Source organism: Bombina bombina, chromosome 5 (assembly GCF_027579735.1).
Source record: "Bombina bombina isolate aBomBom1 chromosome 5, aBomBom1.pri, whole genome shotgun sequence".
Classification (NCBI taxonomy): domain Eukaryota; kingdom Metazoa; phylum Chordata; class Amphibia; order Anura; family Bombinatoridae; genus Bombina; species Bombina bombina.
The window spans coordinates 522,140,783-522,164,864 of record NC_069503.1 but is presented as its reverse complement, the minus strand read 5'-3'; the positions used below and the strand labels follow the sequence as shown (position 1 = coordinate 522,164,864).

The 24,082-nt window shown below is 38.5% G+C and overlaps 1 protein-coding gene across 1 annotated transcript in view; it reads right to left on the bottom strand.

The window, feature by feature from the left end:
• The window catches only part of PDE1C (phosphodiesterase 1C), a 1,522,336-nt gene that overhangs the window by 1,350,166 nt on the left and 148,088 nt on the right, over positions 1-24,082 (bottom strand). The gene's annotated exons all lie outside the window — the stretch shown is intronic.

The window sequence follows — 24,082 nt, the reverse complement described above, 5'->3', positions numbered from 1 at the left end:
GGCCTTTTCGGGTTGAGGATGGAGTCAAGCTCAACTCCCAGTCCTACTGCCAGTTTCTGGAAGACACCTTCTTCAAGCAGTGGTACAGGAAGAAGTCTGCATCCTTCAAGAAAAACATGATTTTCATGCAGGACAATGCTCCATCACACGCGTCCAAGTACTCCACAGCGTGGCTGGCAAGAAAGGGTATAAAAGAAGAAAATCTAATGACATGGCCTCCTTGTTCACCTGATCTGAACCCCATTGAGAACCTGTGGTCCATCATCAAATGTGAGATTTACAAGGAGGGAAAACAGTACACCTCTCTGAACAGTGTCTGGGAGGCTGTGGTTGCTGCTGCACGCAATGTTGATGGTGAACAGATCAAAACACTGACAGAATCCATGGATGGCAGGCTTTTGAGTGTCCTTGCAAAGAAAGGTGGCTATATTGGTCACTGATTTGTTTTTGTTTTGTTTTTGAATGTCAGAAATGTATATTTGTGAATGTTGAGATGTTATATTGGTTTCACTGGTAAAAATAAATAATTGAAATGGGTATATATTTGTTTTTTGTTAAGTTGCCTAATAATTATGCACAGTAATAGTCACCTGCACACACAGATATCCCCCTAAAATAGCTATAACTAAAAACAAACTGAAAACTACTTCCAAAACTATTCAGCTTTGATATCAATGAGTTTTTTGGGTTCATTGAGAACATGGGTGTTGTTCAATAATAAAATTAATCCTCAAAAATACAACTTGCCTAATAATTCTGCACTCCCTGTATAATGATGTATCTATATGCTGTTCAGTATAATAATAATGACTATCTATTCACAGATAATGACCTCTTAGGTACATACCTATGTGTAGTCTGACTGCTATGAGCCCACCCAGCACTTGGGATCTGGTAACACTGCACCTGCTGCACTATTAGTACTTCCGCCCCTAGGCAGCATTCATTTTAAACTGCTGTGCTAGCTTCATACTTTTCTAACAGTCAGACATGATGAGTATGTGTATATAGATGGCTGTATCTTTATAGAAGCCGATATGAAACACAAAGTCATTCACTGTACATGTCAAATAATGTACATACACAAATAGGCAGCCAAACCCTAATTTTCGACTTTCTAGTAGTATTTTCCATTGTAACCTGTAAGACGTATCAGGTACTGGTATTTAGTATTACCATTCATGACTCAGGCAAGGAGCAAACACAGAAAGAAAAATCAACAAGATTTTTGGTTTAAAATATCTTTATGTCTTGGCAGCTGAACTAAATTAGACCTTTTGGGGCATATCTGCTTGTTGCCCCGTGTTTCTGGCGAGCCTGCTGACTTTCAAAAAAGTGACGTTTTGGCATCCCTTCAAATATTTCTGTGGCGAACACATCCATTGTTTAAAAAAGGGACAATCCTGTTAAATATCTGGCCATGCTAGTCTAATGTTTACTGGCTGATAAGAACACCTCAATCAACCATCAAAGAGAGTAGATTACAGAGATTAGCTAGTGGCATTTTTTAACTTATCCACACATGTACTCAATAAAGATGAAATCAGGGTCCTAGGTAAGGGCTTATCCTTTAGCCCTGCTAATAGCCATAATATGTTCGATCTATATGTAGACGTCAACAGATTTGTGCGTAAACTGTCCTTACAAAAGTATTTTGCAGAAAAGAAACTTAAATCAGATATGTGTCCAATTTTAACTCACCAAATGGACACAAGAATATCTTCTAATATAATTTTTCATGAGCCTGAGGGCTTGACGGACCACCTGTTAGACGACTACATACACTCCAACTTTAGACCAAAATCGAATTTTTCTCCTATACTGAACAATAACACATATATACAACTATTTAAGGAATATATATTAGAAGATTTTGAAAGACTCCCTAAAAAGATTAATCGAAAGGTATCCAATTTAAGTTTTAATGTAAGAGATGCACTAAAATCATTAAAGAGCAACCAAAATTTGGTAATATGCCAGGCCGATAAAGGCGGTGGTATAATTTTACAAGATCTATCAGATTACTTGTTAGAGGCTAATAAAATACTCAGTGATATAAATTATTACAAGAAACTAGCTTCTGACTCCACTGAAAAATACCTGAAAACATTGAAGGGCATTGTAAATTTTGGTCATCAGGAAGGAATTCTAACTAAAATAGAAAGAGATTATCTGATCCCTATCAAACCAAACTGTGCCTTTTATTACCACCTTCCTAAGGTGCATAAAGATGTGAAATGCCCCCCGGAAGACCTATCATAACGGGCATCGGGAGTCTAACAGACATGTCAGCATATGTTGATTATTATCTACAACGTTATGTTATCACCTTAGAGTCATATATTAAAGATTCCCCTGATTTGATCTATAAATTGGATAAGTATAAGATATCAGATAACTATATATGGATCTCATGTGACGTACATTCTTTGTACTCTAATATAAAACACAAATGGGGTATCCAAGCAATCTCTAAATATCTGTTAAATGATTTTTATATGCCTGAGTTACAAAAAGAATTCATTCTGCAATTAATTGCGTTCATATTACAACATAATTACTTCGTGTTCCATGAATACTATTTACAATTGAAGGGTACTGCCATGGGGACCAGGATCACCTCGAGTTTTGCCAACTTATTTATGGGCCACTTTGAAGAACAGTATATCTACGGCTCGGCATTCAAGGCGAACCTGGTCTTCTATGGCAGATACATCGATGATCTGTTGTTTATATGGAAGGGGGACATTCAATCAGCTGAATCTTTTGTTACACATTTGAATTCTAACAACATGGGGCTGACATTCTCCAGTGTGATTGAGGAGAGGTCCATAGTATTTTTAGATCTATGTTTAACCTTCTGCGCTGACAAGATTATTACTACCACTCACTTTAAAACTGTGGACTGCAATAGTTACCTTAATTATACAAGTAACCACCATAGAGTATGGAAGAACAATATCCCCTATGGACAATTTTAAAGGATACGCAGAAATTGTAGTTGCCTTGGGGATTATCAGAAACAGAGTATCTTGATGAATAGATTTGTTGAAAAAGGCTATCCACAACAAGTAATTCAAACTGCATATGAACGTGCAAAAAATGATTACAGAAAATCCTACTTTAGACAAAACATAGTAAAGAAAGTAATAGTGAATTCAAAGCTAATTCCACTTTTATTACTTAATATAACATCAATCATAAGAAAATTAAGAGCATTGTGGAAAAACACCGGGGCTTACTATGTAGGGACCCTATTTTGGGTAAATTGTTGGCTTCTGAACCTAGATGCACTTTTAGGAGAGCACCTACTATTAAAAAACCATCTGGCACCTAGTAAAGTAGTGGTCCATAAAAAAACAAGCCAACAACCGATATAACCAACTAACTAAAACTGGTTTAAATAGGAAAGGTATTTTTAAGTGTAGCTTAAGTAGTTGTAATATGTGTAAATATATTAACCAGGGATTCAATAGGTTTACTTCCCACACTACAGGAAAACAATATGAGATACGTCAATCTTTATCGTGTAAATCTACATATGTAGTTTATCTATTGAGTTGCAAATACTGTGGGGTTCAATATGTAGGCCGAACCTGTAGACTCATTAGGAATAGATGGAACGAACGAACACTTTAGGAACATGAAGAATAACATTAGAAATCATAGCGTACCTAGACATTGCCACCTGAACCATCATGGTTCTATTGACACCTTTACAATCTGCCCTATTGAATCCATTCCCTCTTCTCACTTTTATAACAGATTTAACAAATTACAACAAAGGGAGACTTTTTGGATATACCAACTTAACACTTTGTTCCCTGTTGGACTGAATATAAATATGGACCTTGCCGCTTTTTGATTGTTTATTTATTATGTTTTCGTTACATGGTCTTTGTATAAGTATACTATATATTTTTTTTTAATTTTTAATCTTCACCTTGGTGATATAGTGTACTATTAATTAATTACTATGTATTTATATGGTCTGATTTTCATTGTTGAATGATATTATTATGCTAAAGGGGTTATATCAATTTTTATTACTTTTTATTAATTTTTATTAATCTTTATTAGTTGTATTTATAATTACACTGTAGGTGATGGGTGATTTCTTTGGTATATTTTTACCTGGCTATTGTGTCCATGTGGGGCACCTATCTATCTATTTAAAAAAAAAATTATATATTTAATATATCACATATGTTTTTGTGACCCATTGGGATATATATTTATTATTTATTATATACGTTGTAGCATTCTTTTTGGCATATTTTTTAATTGTATGACACGCTTTGTATTGTTAAGCACTGTTTGTGTTTTTTAGGTTTAGTCTAATAGTATACAGCTCGCTTAGAGCAGTGACTTGTGCAAGTTAGTATTTCTTTAGATATACTGTGGACCATATGAATATCCTTGGTGATAACATAATTGTGACCCTTATGTATAAATTTCTTATTTTCACTATTAGATGATATATTCTTTTCGGTCTAGCTATCATTCTATTAGTATATGAATCACGATTTATGCTTATTAATCCTCCTGTAGATATATTGCACATCTATTTGAATTGTATGTACCTGAACACTCTGGTTGAAATGCTATTGTGATTAGTATGCACATTCTATATCACTTAGTCCCGTTGTTGATCATTATCTTGTTGGGTTTTTGAGAATGGTTGTTTATTATCATATATTTGTTACCTTTGGGGTGGACATCACTGACAGCTTCATTTGCTGTCAGTGATGCCTAATGACACTCCCCTCTGTTCTCCTTTCCTGTTTTGATCTTTTTGGTTTAACGTTGACTCTTGGATTTATATTGGAGAGTTAGGGTCGTGGCGGTAGGGATATTGTGTTGATGACTTATTGTAGTAATCTGTATTAATGTAGGTATATTATGAGTCTACGGTAGACCATAGGATTATGGCCACACCTTTGGTTTCCCATTGGTTATATTTTTTTGTTAGACAGATGCGATGTTCTCAAGCGATAAGCGGATGCATCCTTTGGAGTAGGAGTGACTGGCCATATCCCTCTCTCCGTGATTGGCTGATGCTTGTGGGCTGGTCGCCCATGTTTATGCTAGATGTCTTGCATAGCCACGGAACACGTTTAGACACAGACTTAATTAATTTTTGGAGCCGGTCATCTATTGGATGACGTGTAGGTATCAAACACCCCCCCTGAATGTATGATGGGCAACTTTGCTAAATTCCTTATATATAATTGGCAGCAATGTTTGTAAACAAACACACCCTTCACATTTGATTGGCTGGTTACGCCGAAAACGCATGTATTACGTTTGCTATTGCTGAGATGTTTTTAGGATAATGAGATATATTGTGATCTGATCCGATATCTATATAATATTAGAGGGAGTCATTATTCTCTTTTACATTAATCTCTTTCATATTATCTTATATACTTTCCTATTTACAACAAATATAACATATATGTGTTTGGATGGTGGCCCAAGTATTAAATCGGCTTCCTGAGATAAGGGTCTCTCTATCAAGGCCTAACTAATAATCTTGTCATACGCTGAAGGGAGCAGTTTTCTCATCATCCTCTCATGTTTATTATATCTAGAATCATTCACATATGTTCTCAGTCACTCCTCCTGACTTCACACACTTTTAATTACTGACACTAAAATCAGCTGTGTTAGTTTGCGGGTGGGTAGATGAACTTCACTTCTGATTGGGTATTATATTGTATAAAGTGTAGCAGTGTGTACTTCGTTTTATACAGCCTGATGAAACTGTGCTGTGACATGGAGAAACGCGTTTCTTTTTAAAACCTTACTTTTATTAAAATATTTTTTATTTTTGTACCTGCTGCCACACTGTGCTATTTTTGTTAAACTTTGGGATAATCTAGCACTATCCAATTCGTCACAACACAGTGGCCATCAGACTATTTTTCTCACAGTGGACCAAATAAGTTATAGCTGAAGGGACACCTTTGGATATAATTTTGACTCCCCCTGGTGGGACAAAGTGTTCTTTGGGCCACAGATAAGGAACTTGATCCTCCTGCAACCATCCTCCCCTGGACTCCCCCTGGTGGGACCTAGGAACGCTGTGATTACATCTGCGGGACCACCCTCCTGTCTACTGCCTGAGCGTCTACCGGACGACTTGAGGTTCCGGTCTGCCTTATTGCACAATTTGTGCTTTATACCACGTGAGTAACTTTTTGGCTATTTTGTTGTCGTGCACCTTGATCGCCTGATCTGCACCATGTGGCTCCCTCTACGTTTTGTTTTCTAGCAGCAGAGTACCTACTCAAAAAAGGGCCCTGGTGCAAACATTTTTTGGGCCCCTCAACAGTAACTCAGTAGTTAGCAATAGTAATAATATCTATGCTGCTAGGATAGATAGACCTGCAAAGTGCACTAATAAAAGTCTCCCCTGCATTACGATTGTACAGATTCTGTCCACGCCTATGTATAGACTGGCTTCTATGGGCCCAGCAATAGTGATGTCGTGAATAGTTCGCCGGCGAATAGTTCCCGGCGAACATAGCATGTTCGCATTCGCCGCGGCGGGCGAACATATGCAATGTTCGATCCGCCCCCTATTCGTCATCATTGAGTGTACCTCACAGTCAGAAGACACATTCCAGCCTATCAGCAGCAGACACTCCCTCCCAGACCCTCCTACCTCCTGCACAGCATCCATTTTAGATTAATTTGGAAGCTGCATTCTTAGTGAGAGGAGGGACAGTGTAGATGCTGATTTAATAGGGAAATTGATAGCTAGGCTAGTGTATTCAGTGTCCACTACAGTCCTGAAGGACTCATCTGATCTCTGCTGTAAGGACAGCACCCCAAAAAGCCCTTTTTAGGGCTAGAACATCAGTCTGCTTTTTTTTTTTTCCTGTGTAATCTAATTGCAGTTGCCTGCCTGCCAGCTTGTGTGTCAGGCTCACAGCATATACTGTGCCCACTTGCCCAATGCCACCACTCATATCTGGTGTAACAGTAGTGTAGATTTAAAAAAAAAAAAAACTTTTTTGACTGTGTTAAATAATAGCAGTCAGTTTTCTTCACACTTGTGCGTTTCAGAGCCTGCCTGCCTGCCAGGGCACAGTGTCACCCCAGTGCAACTCATATCTGGTGTAACAGTAGTATAGATTTAAAAAAAAAAAAACTTTTTTGACTGTGTTAAATAATAGCAGTCAATTTCCTTCACACGTGTGCATTTCAGAGCCTGCCTGCCAGGGCACAGTGTCACCCCAGTGCAACTCATATCTGGTGTAACAGTAGTGTAGATTTAAAAAAAACAACACTTTTTTGACTGTGTTAAATAATAGCAGTCAGTTTCCTTCACACGTGTGCGTTTCAGTGCCTGCCTGCCAGGGCACAGTGTCACCCCAGTGCAACTCATATCTGGTGTAACAGTAGTGTAGATTTTAAAAAAACAACACTTTTTTGACTGTGTTAAATAATAGCAGTCAGTTTCCTTCAGACGTGTGCGTTTCAGAGCCTGCCTGCCAGGGCACAGTGTCACCCCAGTGCAACTCATATGTGGTGTAACAGTAGTGTAGATTTAAAAAAACAAAACACTTTTTTGACTGTGTTAAATAATAGCAGTCAGCTTCCTTCACACGTGTGCGTTTTAGTGCCTGCCTGCCAGGGCACAGTGTCACCCCAGTGCAACTCATATCTGGTGTAACAGTAGTGTAGATTTTAAAAAAATAACACTTTTTTGACTGTGTTAAATAATAGCAGTCAGTTTCCTTCACACGTGTCCGTTTCAGGGCCTGCCTGCCAGGGCACAGTGTCACCCCAGTGACACTGGGGTGACACTACCTGATCGATACAACATCATACCTGATGTTTTAAAGCACGTTATTCCAAACACTTTAGGAATATTAGGTGATTTATGCCCTTTATAGCTTAAAAGCAGACTCTGCATCAACTATGTAATTTCCCATGGGAGTTTTGCCATGGATCCCCCCTCCGGCATGCCACAGTCCAGGTGTTAGTCCCCTTGAAACAACTTTTCCATCACTATTGTGGCCAGAAAGAGTCCCTGTGGGTTTAAAAATTCGCCTGCCCATTGAAGTCAATGGGGGTTCGCCCGGTTCGCCGGTTCCCCAAAAGTTTGCGTTCGCTGTTCGCGAACCCAAATTTTTAGGTTTGCGACATCACTACCCAGCAAGCACTTGGGCCTCAGTGCCACTGCACCTGCTCCACCAATGTTAGTTCCCTCCAGTCAATCAGCACTGTTGTTGGAGATTTGCATGCATTTTTCCATAAACTAACTAAAACATTTAAAGGGAATGTCAAGTTTGATGAATCAGTGCCCGGTTTTTAAAAATCCTATAAAAACAGGGGCACTTTCATTCATCAAACTTTACATTTCACTCGTTTTGTTAAAATACTTACCTTTTAATCTTGAAAGCCGCTCCAGTGATTCCCCCTCCTGCTGCTCGTCACTTCATACGTCAGCAATGATGAATACAGCATCCTCCAATCACGGCTCCTCCCCCCCAGGGGAATCATTGCCTGAGTCAACGCTGTGATTGGAAGAATTCTTCATTACTGATATATGAAGAGGCTTGCGACGGGCGGGGTAAGTGCTGGAGTGGCTTTCAAGATTAAAAGGTAAATATATTAACTAAACAAGTGAAATGTAAAGTTTGATGAATTAAAGTGCCCCTGTTTTTTATAGGGTTTTTAAAAACTGGGCACTAATACATCAAACTTGACACTCACTTTAAGTATCCCCTTTTTGATGGCACAAAGGATAAACATAACTACAATGTTTCCTAAAGGGGCAAAAAGGAGAAATGTCTTAGAGCATTTTATTGTTGGACAAAACTTTGTGTTTAACGCCAGCAAAGGGGTTAAGTAGTTAGTTAAAGTCAGCCTCAGGATGGCAATGCATTGCCAATCCTGGGCTAAACAAGGATGGTGATTGGTGGCTATGCACATATGCTGCCTTATTGTCCTTATGTCTGTGTTTAGTCCTGGACAAGCAGTGCTATGTCAATAATGTGCTGACTTTAACTATGGGTTTTATCCCATTGCAGGAGAGAGGAGTTTAAACATAGAGATGTCTTCAAGAAAGAAACAATAATGTATTAATAAAATCCTCTAGAACATTATAGAATTTTAATTTTGCTTCTTCTATGCAAAAAAATGATAATAATAAAAAATTGCACAGGATGATCACACTACATTAATATCACATACATAATTTATAAAAGTAAATGAAACAGAAATATCTTATTTTTACAGTATCATTGCAAGCAAAAGTTTGATCAGATCTTAATAAAAAAAAACAATTTGGAAAAAATGTATAATAAACCAAATTCAAACAGAGATAATTTAAAAGCATAAGAGACTTAAGAAAGTATTCCATCTCACTTGGATGAACTGAAATGATGACATGCAGTGAATATAATTGTATTGGAAATAGGCCTGGTAACAGTAAATTAGGTTTCAAAAATAGAAGCAACTGGAAATGTAACAAAAATACTTTGTCTAATGTTTTTTATATTCCTTTTCTAAGAGGTATACGGGAAACATGTTGCACATATTATAAATAAATCACAATAAATGACAATCACAATAAATAAGTGAAGTAATCATAGAAGGGTCAAAGAATGCAATGACCGCCTCCTCCCCAGTAGTAACATTACTGATTATCATATTAATCTATTAGCCTGGCTGTTGACCTTACTAAGCCTGCCTACCTGCAACCAATGCTTATGCACAATTGTGCAAAAAGTGGGAAGGTAGTTAAAGGTATATGAAACCCAATTTTTTTTCTTTCATGATTCAGATAGAGCATGCAATTTTAAGCAACTTTCTAATTTACTCTATTATCAATTATCAAAAATGGGTCAGCTCCTAAGCTTACATTCCTGCTTTCAAATAAAGATACCAAGAGAATAAAGAAAAAATGATAATATGAGTAAATAAGAACATAGAAAAATCTGATGGTTTAGATATATAGATGACATTTTGGTTATTTGGCAAGGAGATAAAGATGAGGCAACGAATCTGGTTAGATATGTGAATCAGAACACTTTAAACCTCACATTTACACATACAATTGATAAAAATAAGTTTACTTTTCTGGACCTGATGTATAGGGAGAATGAGGTTGTTATGAAGTTGTTACATAAGAGATTTGCAGCTAAAGAATATCCAGTGAAATTAATAGAACAAGCATGAGAAAGGGCCAGAATGGTGAAGGACAGCTCTACCGTGTAGAAAAAGAAAAGTATGGACTAGAAACAAAATAAGTTAAACTTTGTCACTAAATACAATACTAAATACAATAATGGGAAAAATGATTACCTTCTGGAGTGTTCAGTATGTGGGGAGAACGAAAAGGAGAGTAAAGTACAGATTAACTGAACATCTCAGGAACAAAGAAATTGGTCTCCTTACCCATGTAGTGTCAGCCCATTTTTTGGAGGTACATGGAAGGGATGGTAGGGATCTAAAAATCAAGGCAATTGGACATGTAAAAAGAAATAAAAGGGGCGGTGATCACCTCAGAGTCCTCAGACTGAGAGAGACATACTGGATCCACGCTTTGGGTACACAAGAATGAACAGAGAAGTGGATCTAGCAGCATTTATAGTTTCATAATGTGTGGGTCTGCCTTCTGGTATTACCATTATTTCTGAGACTGTTTATCTTAGATGTGTTTACCAAAATATGTACACACAATAAATACTCCCAGTCACCCCCTCTGCCGCTCTCTGCACCCTCCTCCCAACCACTGAGAGTGAAGTGGCTTTCCTATTCTCTTCCTCACACCTCACTACCTGCCCACTCGACCCTATTCCTTCACATCTAATACCTTCTCTGTCTCTCATCCTCACTCTCGCTCTTACTCATATATTCAACCTATCCCTTTAAACCGGCTCATTCCCTGCCTCCTTAAAACATTCAAAGGTCACCCCATCCTCAAAAAACCCTCCCTTGACCCGAACTCTCCTGCAAACTACCGCCCCATATCACTGTTCATGCTAGCTTAAAAAATCCTTGAAAAACTAGCTTTTGATCGCCTAACCCACTTCCTGTCCTCCAACTCATTGCTTCACCCCCTGCAATCTAGCTTCCGTCCTCAACACTCAACTGAGACTGCCCTCACCATAGTTACTAACGACCTCCTTTCTCCTAAAAACAAAGGCTACTACTCTATACTCATCTTACTTGAACTCTCTGCTGCCTTTGACACTGTTGACCATCCCCTTCAAAGCAAGGGGGTATTGACAGTTTCAAATGCCGCGCATGCACAATAAAGAGGGTCCAGGAATTACACGGGTCTCGAAACTGTAGCAGTGATGTATGCGGCCAGGTATGTAATGATGCTGGCACGCATGCGCAATATGGTCAAACTTTGTGAAACAGCTGATCCCACGTCACAGGAAGTGACGTTTTTCGCTATTTTCACAAGTTCGCCATTTTCCCAGAACACCGGCTTGTGAATGTCTGTTGTGGTCTGGTTAAATATAGTGGTCCTGATGTTTTTAGTGTCTTAGAGACAGTCTTGAGTGGACTTACCTAGCAGTCACTGACTTGGAGCCCCTGCTATCCCTTTGCGGATTACATTGTGTAAACAGATGCGGAGGTGAGGAGTACAGCTGTCCCTGCTGGCACGCACCGACCGGGTGATCTGGTAAAAAGATTGGGACTCTTTTCTATTACAAAGAAAGAACGGACTGTGTTGTACACCTATTGATGTGCTGTTATACCCCATAGTAGCACCCTACTTATCCATATTCCAGTATGGTCCAGTATGGGACATTCTAATTTGTTTCAGGTACTATGTACCCATGTAAAATATTTTTAAAATCTGCCTGATTCTTCATTTGTGGTGGTCCCTACAGATAAATGTCACCGAAGGACTATACAGCAAGAATGAGGCAAAGTTATTAAACAGAAGTGGAAGTAAATTGTCCATTAAAATAGCCCCATAGCAGTATTAAACCTAAATACCCTACCTCTTTAAGCTTGTAAATTTTAAGCAATTTGCCAGGACACATTAGTATGTAAATTTTAGTTCACCTTCCACCTCCCAGTCACTTGACTATTTTGCTTACTAGTATCCTCATTTTTTTCTGTTTGTATCATTAGCAGAGGTTTCAACAGCCTCACTGATGAGCTTGTTGTTGCTACCTCTAGGCCTCATTATGTAATTGTCCTTTGGCCTCCTCAAATGGGCTGCATCTCGTACATACAGTAAATGCCATTCCATTTACCTTATTTTCTCTTTTCTCCATATTATTTCATATCACAAGTATTGCCTGCCTTGACAATGTTACCACATAGCACAAAAACTACACTCCACACTGATTACAACAGTTCATATCATGTTGCATTATAATACACCCAACTACAACCATAGCACAACAAACAAACCTAGTACCTCAACCAAATGTTAATCATCTCTGGAGTAAATCAGACTCTAAATCAGAATTCCATTTCTATAGGTACATACTGAGCTTCTAAACATTGCATGTTAACCTCATATCAGCTTTGTCTTCCAATCCCAAACACCTATTTTGTTTAAAGAGATAGTCTGGTCAAAATTAAACTCTCATGATTCATATAGAGCATGAAATTTTAAGCAACTTTGTAGTTTACTCCTATTATCAATTTTTCTTTGTTCTCTTGGCATCTTTATTTGAAAAGGCAAGAATGTAAACATAGGAGCCGGGCCATTTTTGGTTCAAAACCTGGGTAGTACTTTCTGATTGGTGTCTAAATGTAGCCACCAATCAGCAAGTGCTACCCAGGTGCTGTACCAAAAATGGGCCGACTCCTAAGCTTACATTTAAAAAAAAAAATGATACCAAGAGAACGAAGAAAAATTGATTGTAGGAGTAAATTAGAAAGTTGCTTAAAATTGCATGATCTATCTGAATCATGAAAGTTTAATTTTGACTAGACTATCCCTTTAACTTCCTCCTCTTTTCTCCTACTCCTACACTCTATATCTACCAACCTCCAAGTCAATACATTAACAGCTGTTCTCTGACTAAAAATCAACACATTCAGGAACAACAGTTCACCACAAACTCACACAATAAGATAAATTTATCATGGTGCGGACAGACATGATACCCTATAGCATACGCTGTCGGCATTTATCATCATCTTGTGAACTGCTGGTACAATACCGCCCCCTGCAGATTCACAGCCAATCAGCTGCTAGCAGGGGGTGTCAATCAACCTGATCATATTCGATCGGGTTGATTGCTGTCCACCACCTCAGAGGTGGTGGACGAGTTAAGGAGCAGCTTCTTAACTTCCGCAGGCGGAACTGAAGCAGAGTGGGTCGGAAGCAGCATGTGCTGCTTCATAAATCGACCCCATTTACTTGACTCAACCACTAACGTGTCCCAGACACATGTTTAGCTGCCTTGCACCAATAACGGATTGGGTCCTGGGGGTCAATTTATCATTGTGCGAACCATGTCCGCCGCACATCGATAAATGCAGACAGCATACACTATCGGCATTCATCAATGCCCATGGGGTGTCAATCAACCCGATCAAATCGGGTTGATTTTTGGCGATGTCTGTTTGCCGCCTCAGGGCAGACAAACAGGTTATGGAGCAGTGGTCTTTAGGTCTTGTGTTTCTGGCGAGCCTTCACAGGGCATCAAGCTCCGTTCTGAGCTTGATAAATAGACCCCCTGGTGTCCTTTGTTGTGGCTAATCAGGGGTAGATATAAGTTAGCATGATCTTACCAATCACTGTGTTGTATGTTGCAGGTCCAGATACATTTCACTACACTTAAGGTCCCTTTACAATGGTATGTAACTACTGAGGACATTTTGAGTTAAAATATCTTCCTTCAATTCATGTTCACTGGGATGTTGTTTTATTTTGCTTAAAGGAATTGTCTAGTCAAAATTAAACATTCATGATTCAGATAGAGCAGGCAATTTTAATCAAGTTTCTAATTTACTCATACTATAAATTTTTCTTCATTATCTTGCTATCTTTTTTCGAATGTAACCTTAGGAGCCGGACCATTTTTGGTTCAGCACCTGGGTAGCGCTTGCTGATTAGTGGTTACATTTAGACACCAATCAGAAAGTGCTACCCAGGTGCTGAATAAAAAATGGGCTGGCTCCTATGCCTTATTTCTTTTTCAATAAAGATACCAAGATAACAAAGAAAAATTGATAATAGGAGTAAATTAGAAAGTTGCTTAAAATTGCATGCTCTATCTGAATCATGAAAGTTGAATTTTGACTAGACTATTTCTTTGATTAAACTGGTGGTAAATTCTAGCGTTTCAAAAACGCTAGGATTTACCATCACTAAAAGTACTGGTGACCTTCATTAATCAGTTAAAAAAAAAACAATGAATAGGTACCTTTATTTTGCGCAGTTTCAGCGCTGACCTAAGTGCCTCCAGCCGCCCATAGCACAGCTCATTTTAGTCAATGAGATGACGTTTCCACCACTTAGCTAATAGCCGTGCTAGCTGATCGGCATTGCCTCTCTACTTGTCCTGGGTGGAGCATGTCAAGAGAATTTATTTTGCAAAGTTAGGGTTGTTAACACCTTTGACAATTGAGGAAGTACAATAATGATTGAAGTTGACTAGCATTTATTATTATTATCGGTTATTTGTAGAGCACCAACAGATTCCGCAGCGCTATAAACAAAGGGGAGTATAAAACAATTAAGGGATAAAGTGGGTAGAGGGCCCTGCCAAGAGTTGCACTGTTGTAATCCACTCTTAAGAAGGTGATCTACAAACAGCTGGGCTCTTAGGCTTACATTCTAAGGGGGTTCAGGGGATAGCAATGGAGGAGTGGAACTGGTGGAACTGGCATCTCTCTATAAGGTTGCCAGCTGTCCTCTGCAAAAATACTGGACAATATACTACACTATATAGACTATATATAGTGTCTATATACATTTTTTTACAGCCTAGCAGTCATTGTACCCCTTGGCTGCCATTAAAATTAAAATCAATAATTATACCTCTTTGATTGCTAGTAATTCATGTAAACAGAAGTAACTTGATCCTCTTGACTTTCCCCTTATTTCTTTCTGCTCCATATTTGTAATGAACTAAGGCATTGGAGGCCTTTTACATTTAGCTACCGCTTAGATACTTTAAAAAACTGGACATTTAAGTGTCCAGTATTTTTGTGAAGAATTTACTGGACAGCCTGCTAAAATCCTGGACTGTCTGCTTGAATACAAGACACCTGGCGAGCCTATCCCTCTAGAATCACCACTGTTGTCATATGTTCTTTCTACTATAAATTACAATTGTTAATGTAAAAAAATGAAATCAATAATAATTGTAATTCTGTTTATTTTATTAACATATGATATCCTTATTTATTTTGACACTTTAAATTTAATACGGCCAAAGCCTGTATACTGAGACTAAGGTGTCTGACCCCAAATAAATAATTATTAACTATGTTCCCAACTCAGAGCAGAAAGAAAAATAACATTATCCAGCCAATATGAACAAGAACACAGTCGTCAAATGTATTTAGCTAGTGCTAAAATGGAAACAGAATAGTACCAATGCCAATTAATAACTTTACTTTGTTAGGGGTTCCATTAAAAGGTCTGATTAAGCCTGTGAAAGGTTTTGCTTTTAACCATTGAGATGTGCATGACAACCTGCTGTTGTCATGCATTTTAAGGCCTGAGTGCATATGATGACCTGAATCCATCATGACCCCCCTCATGATCGCTGATCTGAAGCAGTTTAACAATTATTCCCCTACTCTACAAGCCAGGGGTCATTGGTGGCCTAGTGGACAGCACACACAAGGATTTAATGGGAGCGCCGGTGTCATCACAAACGTCACCAAGGGGCAGTGTTAGTATATCTGCAAGGGAGCAGCTTCCTTAGCAGCTACAGACAACCAAGACCTCTCAACATGGTGTTTTACCAGTTAGGAGATCTTTAGTGAAATGTATGAAATATGAAATGTTTAATTTAGACCCCAATAAAGTTTTTTTTTTTTTTAGTGGATGTCACATTTTTATAATAAATATGTATATTTTAACTTTATACACAGGTGATCGTGTGGCTTAGCAGCGATGAGGTTCAAATATAAAAAAGTAGGGGTTATATAGTCCAAGCAAGGAATAGGAACCTGAAAATTAATGAAGAGATGTGACTCCGTGTCTGGGTGGAAGCAGTCTACATTGTCATGGCAATATCCTTAGAAATAACATCATGATGGTGAAGTCAAGGGCAGAGATTCTGAATGTTTTGTGCCATTGCTGTCCATTACATCATACTGTAAGAATGTCGCTAATCAGTCATGATGACTTTGCAGTAGTTAGGGCTAGAATTAGGGTTAGGACTGCGACTATGGTTAGGAAAAGTTTTAAGCCCAGGGTTAGGGTAAAGGCTAAGGTTAGGGATACCAATAGGGTTTCGAGTAAAGCTAAATTGAGGGTTGTTGTTGTTAAGGCTAAGGTTAGGGTTGGTTTAATACTAGGGTCAAGATTTAGGGCAGATATTACGCTAAGCACTATAGTTAGAGAGAGCTAAGGTTTGGATAAGGATTAACCGATTGCAAACCAGCAAGCAACGAAGCAATGTTTTACAGTGCTGGTATACAAGTGGTTAAATTAAGTTGAGATGAGGCACAACATGGTGATAAAAAGAAATTGAAGAGGCATGAAGAATATATATATATATATATATATATATATATATATATATATATATATATATATATATATATATTGACTGAAAGGAAGCAAATAAAGGGTTTAAAAACTATGATGAATGTAGAAAAAATATCCTTGAGGGATAACAAACCCCCAACTGCCCCCTTTAGGTCTCCTTTTATTTTTTAACCCCTTTGTAAACGCTCATCTATATAGAAACTCCTTCCATACAGGCCCCTTAAAGTAACCTGTAAGACAAGCTAAAATAACTTCCTGATTCACCCACAACTTTAACTGAAACAAGGGTCCGTTTCTAAAAAGCTCTCTGGGCTGGTGAGATTCTGTAAGAATGCTCACCAGTACTTCTATTTCCCTGGTGGAATTATCTAAAGACACATTTTACCCTGAAAACAGGGTGTCTCGCTAAGGGGCATATGCCGCATTATTGTATCTGGGTATTCTTTAGTAAAAAATCATACTTAGGTAAGTACAAAATCAAAAGTGCATTACTGGGAGCTAGCTGGTAATTGGTGGCTACACACATATGCACTTCTGTTCTGGATCTGGCTTTAACTATGTGTTTGACTGGTTTGCAGGGGCTAAACAAGCAACAATTCAATAACAAAATGCTCTAACAAATAATCGCCTAGATTTAGAGTTCTGATGTAGCCGTCAAAAGCAGCGTTAAGGGGTCCTAACGCTGCTTTTGGCCGCCTGCTGGTATTTAGAGTCAGGCAGGAAAGGGTCTAATGCTCACTTTCAAGTGCAACTTTTCCATACCGCAGATCCCCTTACGCCAATTGCGTATCCTATCTTTTCAATGGGATCTTCCTAACGCCGGTATTTAGAGTCTTGGCTGAAGTGAGCAGTAGACCCTCTACCGACAAGACTCCAGCTGCAAAAAAAAGTCAGTAGTTAAGAGCTTTCTGGGCTAACGCCGGTTTATAAAGCTCTTAACTACTGTGCTCTAAAGTACATTAACACCCATAAACTACCTATGTACCCCTAAACCGAGGCCCCCCACATCGCAGCCACTATAATAACATTTTTAACCCTAATCTGCCGACCACACACCGCCGCCACCTACATTATCCCTATGAAACCCTAATCTGCTGCCCCTAACATCGCCGACACCTACATAATATTTATTAACCCCTAATCTGCCCCCCCAATGTCGCCGCTACCTAACTTCACTTATTAACCCCTAATCTGCCGACCGGACCTCGCCGCTACTCTAATAAATGTATTAACCCCTAAACCACGGCACTCCCGCCTCACAAACACTATAATAAATTGTATTAACCGCTAATCTGCCCTCCCTAACATCGCCGCCACCTAACTTCAAGTATTAACCCCTAATCTGCCGACCGGACCTCGCCGCTACTTTAATAAATGTATTAACCCCTAAAGCTAAGTCTAACCCTAACACCCCCCTCAATTAAATATAATTTTAATCTAACAAAATAAATTAAATATTATTAACTAAAGTTTTCCTATTTTAAACTAAATACTTACCTGTAAAATAAACCCTTATATAGCTACAATATAATGAATAATTATATGGTAGCTATTTTAGGACTTATATTTATTTTACAGGCAACTTTGTATTTATTTTAACTAGGTACAATAGTTATTAAATAGTTATTTACTATTTAATAGCTACCTAGTTAAAATAATTACAAAATTACCTGTAAAATAAATCCTAACCTAAAATAAAATTAAACCTAACACTACACTATCAATAAATTAATTAAATAAATTACCTACAATTACATACAATTAAATAAACTAAACTAAATTACAAAAAATAAAAAAAAGATTACAAGAATATTAGGCTAATTACACCTACTCTAAGCCCCCTAATAAAATAAAAAAGCCCCCCAAAATAATAAAGGTCAGACATCTTCATCCAAGCGGCATCTTCTATCTTCATCCATCCGACGAGGAGCGGCTCCATCTTCAAGACCTCCGACGCGGAACATCCTTCTTCCCCGACGACTAGACGTCGAATGACGGTTCCTTTAAATGACGTCACCCAAGATGGCGTCCCTCGAATTCCGATTGGCTGATAGGATTCTATCAGCCAATCAGAATTAAGGTAGGAAAAATCTGATTGGCTGATTAAATCAGCCAATCAGATTGAGCTCGCATTCTATTGGCTGTTCCGATCAGATCGTATTGAACTTGAATCTGATTGGCTGATTCAATCAGCCAATCAGATTTTTCCTACCTTAATTCCGATTGGCTGATCCTATCAACCAATCGGAATTCGAGGGACGCCATCTTGGATGACATCATTTAAAGGAACCGTCATTCGTCGTCTAGTCGTCGGGGAAGAAGGATGTTCCACGCCGGAGGTCTTGAAGATGGAGCCGCTCCTCGTCGGATGGATGAAGATAGAAGATGCCGCTTGGATGAAGATGTCTGCCGGTCCGGATGTCCTCTTCTGCCCGGATAGGATGAAGACTTTTGCCGCTCCGGATGTCCTCTTTTGGTCCATCGGTGCCCGGCTGGGTGAACACGGCTCAAGGTAGGGTGATCTTCAGGGGGGTAGTGTTAGGTTTATTTAAGGGGGGTTTGGGTTAGAGTAGGGGTATATGGGTGGTGGGTTTTAATGTTGGGGGGGTTGTATTTTTTTTAAAGGCAAAAGAGCTGATTACTTTGGGGCATGCCCCGCAAAAAGCCATTTTAAGGGCTGGTAAGAGAGCTGGTTACTTTTTAATTTAGAATAGGGTAGGGACCCTTATTATTTTGGGTTTTTTTTTTATTTTATTAGGGGGCTTAGAGTAGGTGTAATTAGCCTAATATTCTTGTAATCTTTTTTTATTTTTTGTAATTTAGTGTTTTTTAATTTTTGTAATTTAGTTTAGTTTATTAATTGTATGTAATTGTAGGTAATTTATTTAATTAATTTATTGATAGTGTAGTGTTAGGTTTAATTGTAACTTAGGTTAGGATTTATTTTACAGGTAATTTTGTAATTATTTTAACTAGGTAGCTATTAAATAGTAAATAACTATTTAATAGCTATTGTACCTAGTTAAAATAAATACAAAGTTGCCTATAAAATAAATATAAATCCTTAAATAGCTACAATATAATTATTCGTTATATATTGTAGCTATATTAGGGTTTATTTTACAGGTAAGTATTTAGTTTTAAATAGGAATACTTTAGTTAATAATATTTAATTTATTTAGTTAGATTAAAATTATATTTAACTTAGGGGGGTGTTAGGGTTAGGGTTAGACTTAGCTTTAGGGGTTAATACATTTATTAGAGTAGCGGCGAGGTCCGGTCAGCAGATTAGGGGTTAATACTTGAAGTTAGGTGGCGGCGACGTTTGAGAAGGCAGATTAGGGATTAATACTATTTATTATAGTGTTTGCGAGGCGGGAGTGCGGCGGTTTAGGGGTTAATACATTTATTATAGTGGCGGTGAGGTCCGGTCAGCAGATTAGGGGTTAATAAGTGTAGTTAGGTAGCGGCAATGTTGGGGGGGACAGATTAGGGGTTAATAAATATTATGTAGGTGTCGGCGATGTTAGGGGCAGCAGATTAGGAGTACATAGGGATAATGTAGGTGGCGGCGGTGTCCGGAACGGCAGATTAGGGGTTAATTGTGTAATGCAGGTGTCAGCGATAGCGGGGGCAGCAGATTAGGGGTTAATAAATGTAAGGTTAGGGGTGTTTAGACTCGGGGTTCATGTTAGGGTGTTAGGTGCAGACTTAGAAACTGTTTCCCCATTGTTTCCTATGGGGGAATCGTGCACGAGTATGTTTTTCCAGCTAGCCGCTACCGTAAGCAACGCTGGTATTGAGAGTTGAAGTGGCAGCAAATATGCCTTTACGCTCCTTTTTTAGCCTAACGCAGCCCTTCAGAGAACTCTAAATACCAGCGTTGTTTAGAAGCAGCGCTAGAAATAAAAGACGCGTAGCTAACGCACCCCTTTGGCCGCAAAACTCTGAATCTAGGCGTAAATCTTTTTTCTCTTTGCACATTTAACCGTTTAAGACTTATTAAGTACACTTACATACATAATAAAAGTATAGTTAAACTGCATAAGCTATTACTTTCCGTTTCCCACCTTTCATATCTTTATTCTTTTTTTTTTTTACATTTATTATGTTTAAAATGTTCCATTACATTACCAGAGTCAAGCACTTTTTATAACCAAATGCTGTTTGTTAAGTTGAGGTTACTTTAATTTGACTGGTAATTAAGTTTTACTGGCATCCCCAAGGGGGGTAAAGGCGCAGGCAGGAGATGTCTCACAAATAGCTGCTTGCACATTCTGTTCTCTAAGGATGGTAATCCTACTAAACACACATCTCATTATCAACCAACCATTACAGTGGTAAAAAAACAGAATCTCTTATAGCAGGTGTTAAAGAGGCACCAGTTACTTTAGCTTTGCACATCGCTCAAACGTTACGTCAGCAAATGTGTGAAATACATACTTCTGGCTTCAACTACTTGTTCATAAATAAGCGGTCTATGGCAAATAACAGAAGTAATTAGCTGTATATATAAACCAATGTTTAAAGGAACAATTTTCTCAATATAATTTTTATAATGAATATAAAAGAACAGTTTAAAAATGATCAAATGTATTTTAACTTAAAGGGACAGTAAACATTGCGCGCCTACAAAACGCTTTTGAAAACCAAGAGCCGATCAGAAGAGCCTGGAGAGGAGACCAGGTAAGTACAACTTCGCTAGCAAAAAGCTCTGAAAGCTTTTGATTTTGAAAGCTGCCGGTAAGATAATGATATATAATTCTGCACTATATGCAGAATTATATAACATTATTTTTTAAGTTTACTGTCCCTTTAAAGGAACATGAAACTCAAAATGTTTCTTTCATGATTCAGATAGAGAATTCAATTTTAAACAACATTCCATTTGTTATTATTTTATTATTTCATTTGCTTCATTCTTCACCACACTTCTGAAATTCCCAGCAGTGAAGGGGTTAGTCAGGTAGCTTGTAAGGTTAATATTTAGTTGATGAAATAGCGTGCACATGGGTGAGCCAATAACACAAGGCATCTATGTGCAGCCACCAATCAGCAGCTTCTGGGCCTATTTAGATATTCTTTTCATCAAAGGATATCAAGATAATGAAGCAAATGAGATAATATAAGTAAATTAGAAAGTTGTTTAATAGCGCATGCTCTTTCTAAATTATGTAAGAAAAAAACTTGGGTTTTATGTCCATTTAAAAATGTTAACGGAACATACTAAAAAAAAAGCTCTAATGTTTTAGAGTATTTTATTATTTCACTGTTGCTTGTATATAACTATGTGTTAAACCCCTGCCAAGTAAGCTTCTGAGCAATACCAATGACAAGTGGCGTATGTGTGTAGCCCCCAATCCACAGCTCAGCTAGCTCCAAATATTGCATTGCTGCTTCTTAGCCTATCTAGGTATGCTTTTCAACAAAGGATACCATGAGAACAAAGTAGATTCCGCTGCTCCTTAACTTTCGTTTCAGGCGAGCCTGAAAAATATGGGCATCCGAAGCAGCATTCACTGCTTCTTAAATTGAGCCCTTAGAATTTGTGTTATATATTAAAAATGAGTATGTACATTAAAATTACTAAACAGACAAGTTTAAGGGTTCAATTTATTAATGTGCGAGCGGACATGATACGATATAGCATATCATGTCCGCCGCACATCGATAAATGCCGACAGCATACGCTGTCTGCATTTATCATTGCACCAGCAGTTCTTGTGAACTGCTGGTGCAATGCCACCCCCTGCAGATTCACGGCCAAACAGCTGCTAGCAGGGGGTGTCAATCAACCCAATCGTATTCAATCGGGTTGATTTCTGTCCGCCGCATCAGAGCAGGCGTATAGGTTATTCATAACTTCTGTTTCCGGCGAGCCTGAAGGCACGCTGAAAACAAGGGGCATCAAGCTCCATACGGAGCTTGATAAATTGACCCCTTTGGGGCATATTTATCAAGCTCCGAATGGAGCTTGATGCCCCGTGTTTCTGGCGAGCCTGCAGGCTCGCCAGAAACAGCAGTTATGAAGCAGCGGTCACAAAGACTGCTGCTCCATAACCTGTCCGCCTGCTCTGAGCAGGCGGACAGACATCACCGGAAATGAACCCGATCGAGTACGATCGGGTTGATTGACACCTCCCTGCTGGCGGCCGATTGGCCGCGAGTCTGCAGGGGGCGGCGTTGCACCAGCAGCTCTTGTGAGCTGCTCGTGCAATGCTGAATACGGCGAGCGTATTGCTCGCCGTATTCAGCAAGGTCTGTCGGACCTGATCCGCACTTTCGGATCAGGTCCGACAGACCTTGATAACTAGAGGCCTATGTCTTTATTTGTTATGCTCCATTGCCGGTAAGCCCTTGCAAGTACTAATCCTTCCTTTTACAGTCACTCATACATTACTATGTGAATCCAGTGTATAGTCTCCATTTATCATAGTCTGGATTGACAAAGTTCCCAACTAGGGAACCTGTCCACATAAGAACATGGCAAGCTGCACACATTTAGCACTGCACAAACAGCTACTCATGCAATGCTGCCTCCTACTCTTGTACTCTTGTACAACAAATTTTGAGACAGCAGATCAGGGGTGATTTAAGGGATAAAAACAGTAGTCCTAAGATCCCTGCTCCGTATCAGATAAATGATAACAGCCACCAATCTGTACATGCTCTGACCCAAAAAACAAGATGCTGCTGCTTATGCCATCTATGGTTACAATCATTTTGTTGACAACTGAATCGTGACAAGTAAAAAAATTATACAAGTCATCACTATCAATTAAATGTAAACACCCCCCCCAAAGAAAACCTATTTACAAAATATCAACAGTTGCAACATGCAGAGAGATATGAGACTGTCAGGAGTGGAGAGAATACTGCTCTAGCAGAATGAGGATAAGTGGACTGGTGAGTTGTTGAGAGGCGCTGGGCAGCATGGAGAGCAGTTGAATTTTTTTGTGTATTGGCATTCAGTGGTTAATAGCTGTTATCAGTTTTTTACAGTGCCATTGTGGGTAAATAAATATCAAATATAATGGGATTTATCAAGCTTGGCTGTGATTATATCAGTAAGATTTTGATCTTTTGATAAAAAAAAAATGACATCAAATACCATTTTTTCAATATCGAACAAGAATTTGAAAGATTTGAATTGAGGTCATTAATAGGAGTGGAATCCAGTAGACAACTAGCTAAATATCAATTTAAAACTACAATATAATGATACCTTTAACAGAAAATGTAATAATTCACATTGAACCAATATATATGTGTAAATAAATCCTTCCCATGTTTTCTTTGGGGTGAGTGGTTTGCAACAAAATCAGGTAAATATTAAAGGGACGCTGAACCCAAATTTTTTCTTTCGCGATTCAGACAGAGCATGCAAATTTAAGCAACTTTCTAATTTAC